The sequence below is a fragment of the Electrophorus electricus genome, unplaced genomic scaffold (genome assembly GCF_041902795.1).
Source record: "Electrophorus electricus isolate QZ-2024a unplaced genomic scaffold, ASM4190279v1 Scaffold47, whole genome shotgun sequence".
Classification (NCBI taxonomy): domain Eukaryota; kingdom Metazoa; phylum Chordata; class Actinopteri; order Gymnotiformes; family Gymnotidae; genus Electrophorus; species Electrophorus electricus.
In genome coordinates this window covers 892,582-907,784 of record NW_027658765.1, presented here as the reverse complement: position 1 = coordinate 907,784, position 15,203 = coordinate 892,582, and the positions used below count along the sequence as shown (strand labels likewise).

Genomic DNA, 15,203 nt, shown 5'->3' with positions numbered 1-15,203 from the left:
TTAAATTACTCTCTTAATCACGTCTGACTTGCTGTTTGTTCAAAATTCCACAACATATGTCATTACTACGCCGCACAAAAAAGACTGCCATATTTGTACTTCCACAATGTGAAAAGGCGTCATTTTCTATGCAAACGAATGAATAAACACCATGCCATGCCTTGCTGTATCCCCTCTTTGCACCGCTGGACAGACACACTCATGACACTGTACTCATCAAAAGCAGCACCAGAGACGCACTGAGTCATATCCCGCTACACACCTCTCAGGCCAGCTTGTTTGCACGTTTTGTCATAAAACTTAAAATGTCATTTGTTGCCATTATATATAAAATTACCTATTTAAAAAAACAAATAAATCAAAAAGTACTTGTGACTAGAGAAACACGTGGCTAATCACCTACAAGAAATAATGTCAGTGATGTTTGGGGCAGGTGTTTCAAACGTGCCCAGACTCTTGAGAAGCACCTAAACGCACACACAAGGGTGTCTGCTTCCCATAGTGCTGCAAATACTGCAGGAAGGGCTTTGGTGAAACAGGCCACATGGAGGAGCAGAAGACAATCCACACAACTGAAGAAGCCCGTAGCTGCCCAGTATGTCAGAATCCACATGGGAGAAGAACCCTGTAGCTGCCCAGTATGTCAGAAGCAAATTGTGCAGGTGGGTAATGAACCATATTTGTACCCATTCGTATGTTGGGAGCAAATCAGTTGAAGACTTGAACAGTATGTTAACAATCAGTTAAAATTACTGTTGATGACAAGAAAACAATGGCTAATATGTTCCTTCACAGCTATGTCATTGGTTGATCTATTTTTGTCAGATTTAGTGCTTGTTTGGGCAAGTGTGTTAAAGTCTTCCTTTGTTTTTGGTTTTGTTCCTTTTCATATAGTTGTTTATTCCTTTTTGTCTAGTGATGTCCATTATCCATTTAAAATCTGTCAAATTAAACAAATGTGAAACGAATTCCATAGTATTCAGATTTGATTGCAAAAGAGACCAACCACTCCCCGTATTTTGAATTTTGCATATACAGTATATGTGCAGTTCCAGCCTAGTCCATTGATCCAAAATCTGGCCCAGATGTATCTGTTGACTGCAAATTTGAATGATTTCTGTGCTCTGCAGCAAAGGAGCGTTTGGTTACTATCTGATGGATTAAAATAGGCTTGTTGGTAGCAAAGACATCACTAAAGTGTACAGAGCAAAGGTACTCCAGGACCAGGATGGGTAAGTAGCAGCTTGATCAGTGGAATCTTCTGTGAGACGTAACAGGATTTCGGTCTTAAATGTAATGTTAGATCAAGTGAAAAACTTTAGTGGATTGAAATACAGATAAATAAATCCACTAAAAGTGCATCTGCATCATTGGTTAAAAAGTTGTTCTGCTAGTTGTCTGATTTTGTTCCAGTAATCTAATGTTTCCTGGGACTAGGTGGTTCAAGATTATATTGGTGTTTGCTTTATTTCTGTGATTTTTTTAACCATAGTCTAATTGTTTATACTGTCTACCAAATGCAATACTGAGTAGTGAAACACTGACACAATCCCTTTTGGCATCGGACATTTGTAATAATTTCAATAATCTACAGTTGTAAATCAAGAGGGCAGCACCATTTTAAAGTCTAGTTTCCTTTCTCTCTCTCACTTTCTGGAATTTTTCCATCTGTGTTTTTATTAAATTTAAAGATGGAAAGGGTATTAAAACTCCCTTTAACTGACATCTCTTCCACTGAACTTGTAGAGAAAGTGATGATATGAAGATGATTATGTTTATCGCTTTCACTCAGAGATCATTGTCTGAGGGTCATGTTGTACAGTTCACGATGCCCCGGGTTGCAATCAGGAGGTTTAACAGTGATGTGCCAAACAGTTGTCTGTGGTGTTCTATATGATCTAAAAGTCAGACTTACCATTTATCAGTCAAATCAATTAAAGAACATTCATGATCAACAATTTGTGGGTGGCCATGATACTAACAGCGTGGTGGAAATTCCACAAGATATCAAACTCCACACTAACATAAACATAACACTGCTTTCATGTCACTTCCACAAGTAGCCCAAACATAAGATATAGAAAGCAGGTAAGAGCGGAGCAGTCAATGTGCCTAATATGACTGCAAAAGCCTGGCAGGACAGGAGGTATTCCTGCTTCTGCTAATCAGCAAAAGGAAGCTCCTGGCAAAGTGACGTGGACTGCAAAAAAATCACCAGGAAGGTCAAGCTACAAATGCCAGAGAGGAGCAGGGAGCACCAAAAGTTCCATAGCATCCTGCGGAAAGAGTACCACATAAGCATGGAAACAGTACAGCAACCCATGGTATGAGCATGGACAGATGAGGAAGAGCTGCTAGAACAGTATGTCCCCAATAAGCAGGCAGGATGTGGATCCGTCTCACTATTTCATCGGCAGAAATGCAGGAGCAGGTGATAATACTCCTGGGCCCAGCACTCTTCAACCTGGGTACTTTAAGGAGAACACGGCAGCCTCCCAAAAGTGATACAAAGTCCCAAAATGGCTATTACCTGTGCTGAATAACAGTATGAAGGACAAATCTACCCCTGTCCAAAGTTTAATTGATTTAACTGAATGCCAACTATACTACCACCATCAATCTGTGTAAGGTGTACTTGCAAGTGCCTTTAGCACCAAAAGCAAAAGAACTCAGTGTTTTCAACACATTTCATCCAAGCATCATCATGTGAAATGTTGTTCTTTTCGGAAATTCTTCATCTAAATATGGTTGTGTTGCTAATGAGATCATATTATTTGTTACTCTTTAAACCTTATTATTCCTTTAAGATTCAAAGTCTACTGTGTTAGGAAACCTATGTGAGAATATAAAATCAGCAGTTTCTGCATGCTTGTGTGATGAATACAGAAAGTGATCTCTTATACCTGCGGAATTAAGGCTTCAAATGTCTTGGTGTTCAGACGATATGGAGAGGCTCTGGGAATCTGGAAGGATAAACGTTTGTTTCATTTTCAGGGACTGTTGATCATTTATTTGTCCATTCATTTATTACACTATTAAGGGATTATTAATGTGCACTGGGAGAACAGTATAAAGTTATCAGTCTTCTTTATCAGTCTTCTAACTAAACAGCCTGGTCTTGTAAGGTAACCACATGCACACCTTTCCCTCAGTGATGGCAAGGAGTGGTTTAAACTCACCATGTCATCTGTGATTCTGAGTGTGAGTGCTCCTGCATTTTTCTACACAAAGCCTGCTGAGTTGGCAGTGAAGGCAGAGATGCCCATATACAGCATGTTGCTTTCATCAGGTGGCAGTGAAAATGGTGTCGGGGCAAAAGCGGGTTTCTTGTGCACTCCAATGTTGTAAAACTCCCCCTATATAGAGAGCAATGCAGAGATTAACTTATTCTTTTACAGCTCCTGGGTCTTGATTCTTCGTTCAGATTAAACTGTTTTATCAGCGTAACCTTTGTGTAACCTTTTTTTCCTACAAAAGCCCAACAGTGCTTTCTGGATACACTTAGGCACAGTTTTGCAAGTGCTCCTGTTATTCCCTGTTAATTCAGATCTTTGGCTCAGAAAGGCTTTCTTATGATCATTATGGTCATTATTCTTATGCTTTGACAACTTGTGCCTTTTTTAACTTGTGCCTGAAAACCCCTTTACCTATGCCAATGATAAAACACTGATGAACTCCTGCAAACAAGTTGTAGTTTATTAATTAGTGCATTAATCTTAGTTTGGGATCTTTAATGACCATCTTAATCTGTGTATATTATTTGATTGTTGGTTCTTTCCTAGCTGAATGTAACTTCCTCTCACAGTAGTGTACAACTTCCAAGCTTATCAAAGGATAGTGTTGTAGTCAGGACCATTAAAAAATCATTCAAGCAAAGACCAAGATTTTGTAGTGTTTGAATCTGAGACAAGAATGAGACTTATTTAACAATGATTTTACTTTAATTATACCACTCACTGATAATGTATTGTAAATTGTCATTGTCATAAATAATTGTCATTATAAAGGCAGCTGAATATAAACAAATATAAAGCAAAAAGGTTCATATGGTCATTTTTATTATTAAATTAAAACATAGTAATACTTAAATAATTGCTATCTGCCCTTGGGTCAATCATGGAAAGGATTAATTAGATGTGTTCTGTAATGTGTTAAATCCTCTCGATAAATGCATAGCTTTAGCTATATCATAAAACATATGATGAGTCCTTTTCTCATTATTACTTGTGTACAACAAAAGTTTGTGTGACAAGCAGCAACATGTATATTTGCCAATTTATGAAAACGGGAGTATGCGCAGTGGGAGAGTAAATATCTTTTAAAATGACTCTCAATTAATGGCAATGCATTTACAATAAGTCTCTTGCCACAATAACAACACTGTCTGGATTTGCCATCAGCTGGTTGATTGCAGCATCGTGCAGCCTGCAGCCTAGCATTTGTTTGCAGGGGAACATACACTGCCATAATTATTACCATAATGAATTTTTTAAGGAGAAAGAATAGTCTGTACATTAATGTTAAAAATTGCAGATCCAGATAGCAGTGTTTATGTATGTCAGTGGCTGTGCACCAGTACTTGTGAATGTACACACACAAACCTCACCCTTTGGGTCTTCCCCAAGTCCCCTGTAGTAGTGCGACTAGTAGTCGCACTACTAGTTAAGAGCAACCAGCTAACTTGATAGCAGTGTGACTCAATAATAATAAAAATAATAAAAATAATTTTAAAAAAAAATAGTAATAATAATAATAATAATAGTAATAACAATAATAGTAATAATAATAATAGTAATAATAATAATATGGCGCTTCCATGCACATCAGCAAGCAAATAGGAACACTAGCACTTGCATGAAATTAAGCATATTAGCATTTCAGAAGGCAGATTATTTAGCCTGCTAAAATAGCAGGTGTGGCAGCAAATGTCTGTTCAAAACACTATGTCACAGGTATGAGTATCATGTATTTGCTATAGTATGATTGTTCATGTTTGTAAATTTAAAGCTTACAAATGCTGTATTTACAGTGTATTGCAGGTTATTAAAATGTGGCAGTAATTATTAGGATATAGAGAATTGTAGTGTTTAAACAAATCATTATGTCAGAAGTATGTTTAGGGGAGAATACACCCTGACCCACCCAGAGTTAACACACACTTACCTTACATTATTGATCATAAACTTGAATAGCTACAATACTGTCTGCTAATCATGCAGTTTGAAGTTTGCAAAGTGTGTACCCAGACAAAATCTGTGTTAAAACTTTCCTTTAACACTGAGTCATACATGAGTCAGACATGATTCTGAATAAATGAATGAATGAAAAAATGAAAAGCCTTATTTCATTTCAAACTGCACTTCAGGAACACTGAGCTCAAGTTCTGAGGAAACTTCCCTGCATATTTTCAGGGGTTTTCTGCCTCACCATGCCTGAATCACCTCATAAGGAGCTTGATAATGAGGAGACAGGGTGACTGAGGCAGTGAACACTCCTCACTGAGCATACTGGCTTCCAAGAGCTGGAGCTGGGAAGACCTATAGGTCTGTGACACACACTCCCACCCAGTCCTGATACTAAGAAGGTGGAACCTACAGGCTAATATGCAGCTGCCTGTGCATCAATAGGCGTCTGGGGTGTCCATCACTCAGGGAGGCGTGGCTGAAGGCGTGGCCTTGCAGACTCTGAGAGCTGGCTGAGATAATCTGTAAAGGAGAGAGTAGTCATCAATAATCATGGAAATGTAGCCACAACTGTACAGTATATTTCACAGCCATGTATATTACATATCACAGACCAGGCTTACCAGAATAAATATTCCACACATACAGCTCATATATATCTGTGTGTGTGTGTGTGTGTGTGTGTGTGTGTGTGTGTGTGTGTGTGTGTGTGTGTGTGTGTGTGTAAAAACATGCTCCTGTTTTAGTCTCAACACAGACAGATATACATGTAGGAGTAGCAAACTGAAGTAAGAGCTCACCTTCACCAGTACATAGTCTCCAGCTTTAACAGTGACAGGTACGAATTGATGTGCGTAGACAACTACACAGGGTGGCCGGAAGCGTGGCCAACAAAACGGGAAGACAGTGCTTCAGTGGTAAAGTTCCTGGTGAACCAGTACATTCCTCACCATGGGTTTCAGAGAAAGGTGAGATCAGATAATGGCACTCATTTTACAGCGCGCAATTTGCAGGAGTTAGAGAAAATGCTGGGTCTGAAACATTCATTTGGGGCAGTGTATCATCCTCAGTCTCAAGGTAAGGTGGAAAGGATGAATCTAAACGTGAAAAACAAAGTGGCCAAAATCTGTGCACAGACAAAATTAAATTGGGTTGATGCCTTACCTTTGGCATTAATGCAAATTAGATGTTCAGTAAATGCAACAACTGGTTTTACCCCTTTTGAATTGCAGACAGGTTGAGGATTTCCAGGACCCCAGGGACCCTTAACAATAAATGAGACAAGAAAAACATCTCACACACACATCATACTTTAATGAATTGCAAAGTATCGTTTCAGCTTTCTCCACGCAGGAGGGGGACCGGACGGGGAGCAGACAATCCCAGACGATACCCGTTACGGACTGGGGGCTGCTGAGAGTCATCAAGAGAAAATGGAGTGAGCCGAGGTGGACAGGTCCATTCCAGGTGACAGAAAGAACCAGCCACGCCGTACGCCTGAAGGGTAAAGGGGAAACGTGGTTTCATCTGAGCCAGTGCGCCGCCGCAGAGTCACCGCAGAGGAGTCTGCAAGAGACAGCGAGGGACCTTGCTGAAACATCACCTAACTCACCTGACCCGGAAGGGGCAGAATAATCCCCGGGAGCAAAAGGGTCAAGGTAGTCCACCCTTAGACCCTGAAGTAAGAAGAACAGAACACCAGTGATGACTTCTGGACAATTGTGTTGTTTGATTATTTGTTGGTGTATTGTGTTGTGTGTTTCCATTTACAGTTTGGTCACGCTTGGGTTAAATAATAGCATGGCAGTAGGAAAGGATTAAAACATTAACAACAAGACAGTGAAGAAGAATGGGGGTAGAGATTGGTGGATGTGTAGCATGTGCAGCCGCAAGACCCAGACTTATAACCACCCCGGCACCCCTATTCCCACAAAAAGACCCCAAGGGTTATGCGTGCATGATTGGCCTGACTAAGGAAAGAAACCCTAAGAATTGTGACACTTTGAGCGTTATTTTCCCCCCCATCAGTAACAGAACCAGGACAGGACTATTTTCACCCGAAAAGGGGGAGGGGAACTACACGTGCTTCGTTAGAAGTTCAAGCACACCTCAAGTACGCTTGGGGCACATCCCGGCGGAATGGTGTAACCGCACGGTCACTGGGAACGAGTCTGTGGGTTCATGGGCACGAGCAGGATTGTATGATTATTGTGGAAGGATGACTTTGGTTGTTAACATGCCAGAGAACTCGGAGGGGTCATGCGCCATGGTCAGGTTAGCAGCTCCTTTATTACTGATAGGCAAAAAACTACACAGGGACCCGGTAACTGATGCAGCAAGACAGTAGCGAGAGGCATACCATTTTGATTTAACAAGGAATACCCCCACATACATAGATGCAATAGGAATACCTCGCGGAGTTCCGGACAGATATAAGTTAGCAGACCAGATAGCAGGGGGATTTGAGAATATTCCGATACTTTCTGCATTATTCCCCATTACTCCAAATAAAAATGTGGATCGGATTAACTATGTACATTAAAATGTCCTCAGGCTAGCCAACCTGACTAGGGATGCAGTGGAAGGACTTAGAGATCAGCTGGGACCAACCTCACTGATGGCGGTGCAAAATCGTATGGCATTAGACATGTTGTTGGCGGAAAAGGGGGGTGTCTGCGCTATGCTTGAGGATGTGTGTTGTACATTCATTGCTAATAATACCGCTCCGGATGGGTCGGTTAGTAGAGCATTGGATGGTTTGAAGACCCTATCAGAAGAAATGCATGAGAATTCAGGCATAAACAACCAGTTGGAATCCTGAATGGTGAGCCGGTTCGGTCAGTGGAAAGACTTAATTGTGTCATTGATGGTTTCATTAGCCACATTCACGGGAATTGCTGTGACATGCGGGTGCTGCTGTATTCCATGTATTAGGGCGTTAATGGTTAGACTAATCTCAGCTATGATAGAAAGGAAAGATGTGCATGAGGGTACCACGATGATGCCACTGATACAGGGGGAAAGGGACGTAGAGACAGGAGATGCCAGAATAAAGGAGTGTGATTGGTGATCTCTTTGTAGAGATCAAAAGGGGGAATTGTGGAGTTTCAGAAATTAAATGAATGCTAAGCTTACACTAGTAGAGAATAATGTGCAGAATGGAATAGGACTAATGCTTGAATAAATAAAATAATTACTGTATGTCCAGACATAACAGGAAATGCCCTAGACGTGCATATGTGTGATTATGCAAGAAGACATGTGTACGAGACGGTCAAACAGAGGTGACGGCTGAGATGGAAAAACACAAAAGCAGAAGTGGCACAAGGCGAGAGAAATATGTCTGTCTGTTGCAAAGTTATGCTTTAGATCTCACTCGCACTGTGTTGTGAAGTGATATCTCCAGAGCTCTGCATTAATAAAAGGCCACAGGGTAACACACTGTTTCCTGTCTCTTCTTTCCTGCATCAACGGACATGACACTAACTAATGATATAACAGAATCTGGCCCTTAGCTATTTTATTAGCTTTTTATCAGGGCACGCTTAGTAAAATGTCACATCTCTACATCAACTTTTTAAAAAAATTAACAGGCAATCAAATTATTTTGGCTATACTAAAACCTGTCCTGGAGCAATGCCTAGCTAGCTGGATAGCTAACACTAACATGCAAGACTGGGTTTGTTTTGCAGAAGTAGCAGATGCTAAATAGCTGCCTTGTAAAAGAGGTTTGCATTGGGGACTGTTTGTATTTGATGCATGCACTTTAGGTATTATTGCATAACGCTATTTGTGATGTATTTTTGTTTTTCAATCAGTCACATTCCGAGCCAAACTTCTCTTAGGTATCTTGTATCAGTGGAGAACTACTTTTGAAGGCATTGTTACTAGCTAACTGTTAGCTAGCAAGGTAACAAGGTAACTCTTTTTAAACAACAAAAAGAAAAAACACTTTAATGTGATTAACAACTATGAATTTACTAAGTTGTGATTGTTTCATAGAAGGTCTGATTAGCTAGCCTAGCTAAAGCTATGTTTGATACGTTTTGATATGTCTAACGACACTAGCATTTTTGGACAAGAGTAGCTTTATAGTTGCTTAGCTAATGTCACATAATTAAAAGTAGAATCAGAGGGAAATGTTGAATATTGTGTCATTGCACCAGCCATGAGGCATTAAAGTGTCTGGACAAGAACATAGCTAGCTAGCTAACTGGCTTAGATCACTACTGCAGCTCTCACACCTCGGTTTATTACATCATAATAGGTAATGTGGAATTTTTAAGGACCATTGTTGCGTCTGATAACCCGTTCAGAAAAGGTGTTCTTCAGCTGAATGAACAGATACTGAAACGAACACTAAAAAGATCATCCAACATTCAAGATATTTCAGTAGACACACTAGTGGAAGAGCTGCTGAGGTTCCTGAGCCATGAATGTCCGGCCTCCAGCATCTACTCTGGACAGGTATGTCACCGCCTTGCACCAGGACGCAGAGATCCGTGAGCATGACTGAGATGTAATTATAACTATATACACCTCATTAGTCTGATGCTAATGAGCACACATGCACACCTGCCGTCCAGTTCTTTAACATCCATATCCATCACCTTGATTTATCTTAGTAAGTTGCTGCTGAAGCTCTGTCTCTCTTTCTCTCTTTCCCCATGCCTCCTTCCCTTCCTGTAGGAGTGTGGATACACCACTGGCGTTGTTGCCTGATGCACCTCCTTTGGAAGAGGACACGGTCCACTGTCAGAACTGGCAGGAGACAGTGGAGCCGCACACACTCGCCTCTCTCGGCTCCCGGGAGATCGAACGGCAGGCTGTCATATATGGTAAAACAGCAAATGTGGTGCACAGCAACTGACTATAAAAGACAACTCCCAGTACACAGTTAACATGTAAAATGAAAACAATTATTTACTGATCTAACTTAAACTAAATAGCTACTAAATCTTTTGAACATACAGTATTCTATTTATTATGCACATATGATAATTCTATCCTGACTCATGAAAATGTGGAATTCTGAATTGTGTAACGTTTGTAAGAAATTGTAGTGACTTTGCTATATCCTCTTCCTCAGAGCTGTTCACAACGGAAGCATCTCACTTGCGGACTCTCAGGGTTCTCGATCAGGTGTTCTTCCAGAAGATGAGGAACCTTTTGACCGTCGAAGAACTTTCCTGTATCTTCCCCAACCTGCCCCAGGTCTACAGTCTTCATGGTCAGTCTCTCTGTGTGCGAGCGTGTGTGTGTGCGTGCAAATCCGCTCCATTTGTCTTAGTGTGTTTTCAAACCTAAATTTCTGAAGCCTACTTGGTGTCTAAATCATAATCAAGATTAAAGAAGTGTAAAACCCACCCAAACTGAGAATTTAATGACAGAACAATATCAGCTATCGGCACCATGCCATTACTGTGAGCAGGTATGGACTGGAGGCTGTACATGTTGTTTCTGCGGTGGCCTTCATGACACAAGTAGAGTTCTGTTGCCCACTGACACAACTTTCTAACAAACCACATATACACTGGCTCGCTTAAACAGATTCTGTTTTGTGGTGTTGCATTTGTGTTTCAGCGAATCTGTGTGAGTCCATGAAGAGGCTGAGGGACTCTTCTATAGTTCAAGGCATCGGAGACATCATGGTGTCTAGAGTGAGAGCTGGCTAGTGTTACTCCCTTTCTAGTTCACATCATCTTTTGGTGCTGTCTAAAATGAAGGGGTTGTTCTGTGTAGTGTGGGATATACTTGTTGCTTTACTTGATATGTCAGTAGCTCATGTGTTTGTGTGTGTGCGTGATAGTTTGAAGACGCTGCAGGAGAGGAGTTCCAGGAGCAGGTGTCTCACCTGTGCAGTCAGCAGAGTCAGGCACTGGAGCTCATTAAAAATAAATGCAAAGACCCGCGTTTCGCGCACCTTATACAGGTAACACTTTTTAGAGGTATAAAGCCTTTGGACAAACCTACAAACACTAGAGCTTCTGCCATATTTGTTAGTGGGCTGGGTTGTGAATTGGTTGACCCATACTTTGAATTGGAGACTATCCAGTCTTTTATATTTGACTTTTATTGCAGCACATAACTTCTAGTGATGCTGTTTTAGGTATAAATTGGTGTTGCAGTCAACAGAATCCACATTTGGACTTAGATGTCCTTGGCTCATTCGTGTGTGTGTGTGTGTGTGTGTGTGTTAGGAATGTGAAGCCAGCCCTCACTGCCGCCGACTACAATTAAAGGACCTTCTAGTGTCTGAGATGCAGAGACTCACCAAATACCCCTTGCTGCTGGATAACATCATCAGACACACAGAAGGCATGTATAGAAACACTCACACACAATGTATTGAACCATGAAAACACTTCAGTATACACACACATACCAGTTTACCAAGGAGGCAAGCACACACACCCTTTCTCCTGGATTAACACTAGTATGTGCCCCCACAACAGCTGGTTCTCCAGACCTGCAGACATTGGTGAGGGCACAGGCGTGCTGCCGTGGGATACTACGAGCTGTCAATGAGGTCGTCAGGGAGACGGAGCACCGGCGACTGCTCAGCCGTTATCAGCGCAGGCTAGACTTGTCCCCTCTGGAGAGGCAGGCCAGTCCTGTCGCTGCTCAGTTCAAGGTACGGCCTTACTATGTATCCACCATCTGCCTTCCAAACAGCTTCTCTGGTCTTGGAGCACCTGATCCAGAGTATGAATTATTAACTATATTCTTTTTCTATGTAGAATCTGGACCTGACCACTAAGAAAATGATCCACGAAGGACCGTTGACTTGGAAAGTTAGTAAAGATAAAGCTATAGGTAAGAGATCATCACAGCTGAACAAATCACTGTTCACTCTGGGGAATGCAGCTATTGAGAGCATGGTGCTATGCTGACTTGGAGTTATTTGGTTCCCTGCTACCTCACACATGACATGGTCTGAATAACTGTGTGTGTGTGTGTGTGTGTGTGCACCTGCATCTGCCTGTATGCTCATACGTGTGTATGCACATGTTTCAAGGACTTTTAATGTGAATGGATGCTTTCAGTGATCTGTGTACAAGCTTGCATACATTTTTGTTTTTCCTCTTGCAAATGATTACTTGACAGGTCCATTCTCACTCTGTGTGTGTGTGTGTGTTCCAGACATTCATGCTCTGCTTCTCTCAGACCTGTTGGTGCTACTCCAAAGGGGTCCAGGTGACCGTTTGATCTTGCGATGTCCAGCGCGCTCACTGGGTGGGGTTTGGGGTGGGAACACGCACCTCAAAACCACCTTTTGCCCCGTTGTTCGCTTGGATTCATCTCTTGTCAGATCTGTGGCTACAGGTATATTTGTAGTTATTCTTACAGCTATGAATAGCCAGAATAGATGAATGGGTCTGGAATAACTATGTCTTTATTTTATTTTTAAAAAATTAAGAAGCCAGTTAGAAATTGCATGTGGGTTACTTTGAATACATTGTTTGACAACCTGCTCTTCTCTATCAGATAACAAGGCCTTGTATGTGATCAGTACATCAGAGAGACAGATATACGAGCTGGTGGCTGGGACTTCCTCTGAGAAAAACACGTGAGTTTGTTTTTTTTCCTCTCTCTGACCCACCATCTTGTCATCAAGGTCAACCAGTCAGCACTGCTGTGTCTGTATTGTGATTACATTTATGGTGTCGGGCCATTTATGGTTTAAATGACAAACCAGGCACCCAGAAGTATAGAAACCAAGCCTTAAGTGAAGTAGATATTGTGCATGAATGGATAACCATTTGAATTTTCCGCAAAATCAGCTCAGAAATATGGCAAGTATTTCTTTGAATACTATGCCCATATGTTCAGATGATTTTAACAACATTGTGCTGTTGTAGAAATTGGGACCTGATGGCTTTAGCGATGTTTCCACAGATGGAAGAACCTGTTAGAAAAGACCATCTCCTCGGCCTCTGGAGGCATTGAAGCCACCGAGCAAGGATCAACAGCTCCGTAAGTACTCAGGATTTTGAAAGTTTTCTAATGCTGCTGTAATGCTGTTAAGAGAAGGCAGAATTTCAAAGATGCACTTACAATGATTGGACTCCTGACATCTCCTCTAGGTCTGCGGTTCTACGGTTGCATGGTAATCATGTCGGTCGTCTAGGTAAGCCCATGTTTGTTTTTGTTTGTATACAATGTCATAGGATTTGCTCTCTGTGGTACTTATGGCTGATGCCTTTGGTCCCTAGATGGCTCCCTAACAGAAGAGTCTGGTTCTATAGAGAGAGATTCACAGAGTGATGATGAAAATGTTCTCACACCTACTATCCCAATTGACCAATCAGAAGCCTACATGCATACTGGTGGGCAGGGTTATGTGGGAGGACAAGCTAAAGTGGCTGATGCTGCTTTTCAAGATGGTAAGAATTTGTTACACTCCGTTACACAGTCATTGTTGCACTATGATCGTTAAACAGTATATTTCTGGTGGTGGTGGTGTTTTTATAAATAGAATTTTAGCAGGCTCAGATATTTACCAACTTTTTTGCACCCTTTGTGTTCTGCCAGTCAGGACACTAAGACTGTTGATCCTTGGATCCTTGGATCCTTTAGAGGCTGCCAGTCAGAAGCAGAAAGTGACATCATTGTCCTCACAGCAAGAAGGGCAGGAGATGCCTTGCAAGTCACCAAAAGGCCGTTCACACCTGGAGATGCTGAGGCATGAAACGAGGCCCTGCCAATCACGAGCAAGCATACGGCAGCGCATGATAAAAAATGTGGATGGAATCTTCCAAAGAATGGAGGGACTGATGAAAAACCTGCATCAGCTTAGGGTAAAGTGGATATATTACTCACTCTCTCTCAAACACACACACACACACACACACACACACAAACACACACACTATCATTGCAGCTAGCTAGCACTTTCATGTTATGTTTTAAAAGAATGGCTTTGTGCACTTGTGAGATCCTGGTTAACTCCTTGTTTTCATTTTCATAGGAGATTGAAGCAGACCAGTGTAGACTGCTCACAATGGTGAGAAAAAAGTCACCTGTCAGTCAGTTCAGATGACACCATCCATGGGTCTTCCTCCATTATCAGGACACCATCTATTTATCTTGGGTCCAGCGATGGTAAGTGTGTCAAAGAAGCAATTTATAAATACTGGGGCTAAACCTGTTTAATGCTGTAGCATAATTCTTTTTGATTGTACCAAACAAAAAGAACTAATCTGGAATCACTGGGATAATTTGGGGTTGAGTTTAAATGGAGCACACAGTTGAATATTAAAACATCACCGCAGAGCTTGGGTTTTGCTATTGCCAGACTGAAAACTGGCCTTCAAACCTGTAGCAATTCCTAATTTCAACTTTAAGAATTTTATGTATGTATTTGAATAATGTTTAGTATTGATTTTGGAGTTGATGTAATTATGTTGCTTATGGTGTACTACCCCTGCAGACTGTGACAATTGTATGGTCATCTTTCCAACCTGTTTAGGTAACAAAGAAGGGCCAACAGAACCAGCTCAGCCCGAGATCCATTCTACAGGATTCTGATTTATTACACGAGACATTGTAAAGAGTTTTACTTACACATTTGAAACATGAACACACACAATAAGGGTGTGGCATTCCTGCCATTTCATACATCCGGTGTAGCTCTTTACTAGAATCCCAGCATGCCTTTCTCCTGGGAGAAACCTGCAAATATTGTATTGTCTGCAACTGAGAAGAGAGAGACAGGACAGACGAACCTTCAGCACATGCACCGAGTTGGAATAAAAAGCATTCAAATGAAAGTCCAGATATGTGAGGTGTTTTTTTTTATCAGGTAAAGCTAAAGTTGGAACAAGGGAACTGAGGTGACAGTTTAAAAAAAAAATTAGTCAGTGAAGATGAAGAAATGGAACTAAAATGAGACTGAAAATGTATGGCTGAGGAAATGAATCTGCCCACTAAAGGGACCCCCCCCCCCAAGCACTTTGCCCAATACATGTATGTTAATACTCACTCACGCCATCAGTGACAAACTGGCAATCCAACAGG

At 41.4% G+C, this 15,203-nt stretch overlaps 1 long non-coding RNA gene across 1 annotated transcript; it reads left to right on the top strand.

Annotated features, from left to right (window-relative positions):
- Window positions 1–13,126: 13,126 nt before the first annotated feature.
- Window positions 13,127–13,459, top strand: LOC145656105 (uncharacterized). The gene is made up of 3 exons (XR_014121850.1): window positions 13,127–13,160; window positions 13,271–13,314; window positions 13,400–13,459. It is a non-coding gene; the product is annotated as an uncharacterized LOC145656105 (long non-coding RNA).
- The last annotated feature ends 1,744 nt before the right edge of the window (window positions 13,460–15,203 follow it).